This window comes from Saccostrea cucullata, unplaced genomic scaffold, assembly GCF_032062105.1.
Source record: "Saccostrea cucullata isolate Sc308-1 unplaced genomic scaffold, CSIRO_AGI_Scuc_v1 ctg5678, whole genome shotgun sequence".
Taxonomy (NCBI): domain Eukaryota; kingdom Metazoa; phylum Mollusca; class Bivalvia; order Ostreida; family Ostreidae; genus Saccostrea; species Saccostrea cuccullata.
In genome coordinates, this window is record NW_026929625.1 from 36,209 (window position 1) to 39,781 (window position 3,573).

The 3,573-nt window shown below is 31.9% G+C and overlaps 1 long non-coding RNA gene across 1 annotated transcript; it reads right to left on the bottom strand.

The window, feature by feature from the left end:
• Window positions 1-1,020: 1,020 nt before the first annotated feature.
• Window positions 1,021-3,482, bottom strand: LOC134281501 (uncharacterized). Its single transcript, XR_009995098.1, has 4 exons — window positions 3,345-3,482; window positions 2,944-3,157; window positions 1,861-2,564; window positions 1,021-1,193 (listed from the first exon to the last, which is right to left on the bottom strand). It is a non-coding gene; the product is annotated as an uncharacterized LOC134281501 (long non-coding RNA).
• Window positions 3,483-3,573: the final 91 nt, after the last annotated feature.

Consider the following 3,573-nt stretch of genomic DNA (forward strand, 5'->3'; position numbering starts at 1 on the left):
AACTATAGTTTACAGTCCGTAAACTATAGTTTACAACCGATAAACATAGTTTTTCGACTGTGAAACTTTGTTTTGCTCAATTTTGTGAATTTGGCGTGCCATACATTGGTCATTTGCAATATATTTTGTTAAATAGTAAATTCTGATAATACACACAAATACTCTGAATTCGACATCAAAAAGATGATTGGGTTTCTGATTGACAATATCTATGTTGTTTTTGGAGACCATGTCTTTCAACAATTTATTGAAATTCCCATGTGAACCAATAGTGTCCCGTTATAAGCAGATCTATTTTTGTATTCGTATGGAGCAGAATTTGTCCAAAATCTTATGCGTGAAAAGAAGAAAACACTTGTGCCTTCAACTCGACATTTAGATATATCGACGACGTATTGTCAATTAACAATTGTAATTTCCAATTCTTATGTCGATACAGTATATCCTGGTGAGCTTGAGATACAAGATACCACTGAGTCTGACACATCTGTTTCATATTTGGATTTTTTGGACTTGAAAAAGACGATAATGGTAATCTAACAACCAAGCTAAATGATAAACGTGATGACTTTAACAACTTTTCTATCGTCAACTTCCCTTATACTTATGCAGCAATTTACCTTCATCACCTGCATACGGAGTTTGTATCTCGGTTGTATCAATACGAAAGAGCATGCTCTACGTATTCATGAACAATTCCTAAAACGAGGTAAATTATTGACAAGCAAGTTGATTAAACAAGAATATCAGCAGACTCGTTTAAAGTCATCATTTTGTAAGTTTTACGGTCGATACCATGTCGGCAAATACAATTTATCATTGAGTCAAATGCTAACTGACGTTTTTTATACTAATTGTTAGTCCATTATTTATACACTGAATATTGACGATAGTTTTTTTTTCTGTTCTTTTGATCATTACAAGGAGCACACGACGAGTGTGACCGGTCGGCAGGCGATGATCACCCCTATCCTACCTCTAATGTTTTGGAGGTCTGTGTTTGCTATGCTCCTATTTGTATTGTTTTATGAACTTTTGATCTGGAATACTGTTCCTTATCTCCATATGTTTCATTCCATTCCTACCACAGAAATGCTTAGTGTAAATTTATTTAATTTCTTCTTTCATTCATTAATTATTTATGTTCATTTATTTCCGAGGAAAAATTCATGTATGCATTTTTTACAAAAAGTCTTAAGGATATCCGATCCTCAGCCAGGAAGGATAACTTCAAAAATTGATATTTAATTTGAAATGCATCAAAATGAAGATTGAAAATGAAATTTGTTCATGCAACAATTTTCGTTTTATTAATCTTTATAAGATCCAAGGTTTTTGGAAGTCTTAGAAAACGTCTTATAAAAGTTGACATTTGTACCCTTTAAACGGGAAAAAATTAATACAATTTTAGAGAAATAAAATTTTCTTTAATCCAGCCTTAGATACCAGTGCTTATTTAAAATGATTTGATATAAGAAGTGATTTGTGGTGTCTTGCAATGATAGCAAAAGACTTTAACACTATGTATTGTAGAATACATGACAGAAATAGAAGACAAAAAACGAAATAAGTATAAAAATCATAACAATTTCTTTGAATGCCTGGATACCTATCATTATTTAACCTAAAATATATTTGCTGATCAATTTGCAATTAGAAAATGCATTGCCGATATTCCAATTCGCTTTTTTAGCAAAGATGTTGGAGATTTGACAATATTCCCTATATAATATAACTTTAATCTTTAACTTTAAAGAAATACTGTGGATAAATTTACATAACTTTGTGGATTCAGAGATACTTTTATGAGAATTTTTGATTACTTAACTGCTAATTTTATAAACCTGAGGATCGGCCTACCTTAATTGCAGCCTTCCACAGGAAATTCGTAGCATCCCAATATGAGGGGGGAAAATCTGGGAAGTCATGTATCTACATGTACGAGTACATGTACAGTTAAGGTTGTCAGTGAAGTCTAACTAAAAATAATTTGTCATACTATAACAACATATCTTCTTCAAAGCCAAGCATTTACGTATTGTAAAACAACATGTGTCAGTAATCCTTCAAAGTCAAGAAGTAAGTTTTTGAAAACCTATCTCTCGAACAACATTGTATCTCAACATAACTTTTTTAATGTTGTTATGATCTTGTTGGTCCTCCTATTACATCAGTTGTCGTGTTGAAAAAATAACAAGTTATGTTTGTGAAACACTGATGCCCCTGTATGGTACCTCAAAGCCAAGATAATTAAAAAAAGGTCAAACTTATAATATATGTGTGACATATGAAAGCCCCAGCAGCAACTGTTTAAAAGTAATGCCAAGGATAAAGCTTTATATTTGTTTTATTTTTAAAGACAAATAGACAACACACAGACAGACGTACAGGCCAAAAACATTATTATTATTCGCATTTGCTGATCAATACAAATCATTATCTGTCTATTACCCAGTGAGTATTTTATCAATAAAGTTATTTCTGGAAAATCATCGCGTTTTGTCTCAGTGGCTTTCTGTCAAAGTTTACTTTTAAGGTGTCCAATTCCAGACGGTATATATCGCCTGCAATAAGAAAATGATGTTCAATTTGTAACATTGACATTCATAAAAAAAATTCGTGACATTTGTTTCGTTTGTATTACATGGAATTTAAATTGAAGCCCTATGGGTTACTGTGATGTACCAATACAGATAGAAGGGTAATTTTATCAAAATACATTAATTTTTATGTTATAAATACAGCTTAGTCTCTACAAACAATTTCCAAAGTGTTCCTATCAGTCGTATGATGCTCATTCCCATATTCCCAAAATCAAAATTCATATTTTTTTTTCAATTTTTAAAACTTGAAAATCCAACATTCCATAAATCAGCAATTCAGAATACAACCATGAATTAATTCCGATTTTATCGCTCAAACTTCGAATGCAAAAAAGACTACCTGACATTAATCCCGGCTTTCTGGAACATGTACACCGAAGCTTTAGCCTCGTTTTTATGGAGATTCTTGTCGTCATAATACACAACTTCTCTTATACGACTCTGTATTATGATTTTGGCACAATTGTTACAGGGAAACAATGTTACATATATAGTACAACCCCTGATGTCCGCGGACAATTTGTTCACGATGGCATTCATTTCGGCATGACACACTGAAAGTATATTTCATACTTAAGGAATAACCATCTAGTTTATTTATTTTTTATTTATTTATCTCATATTTATGTATTTATTTTAATGTTTTCTTTTGTTTTGCTTTATGATATGATAAATCAATTTGCTCGCGTGGTAGTATGCATAATTAATGTTAAATGGTAATGGTTTATGTGTAGTACCTACCGAATAACTTTTTGTTATGGAGAGGGTCCTTGAAGCCCTTACCCCAGGGCATTTCGTCGTCACTACAACCATTGGGCATTCCATTGTAACCTATCCCAACGATTCTATTATCCTGGTTAACAATGCATGCACCTACCTAAAATAAAGCAAGTGTAAAACAAAGGTTATTTTCTGTAAAATATTTTACATTGATTTGGTAAATATTTGTTGATATGTTAGGACAAGCGTT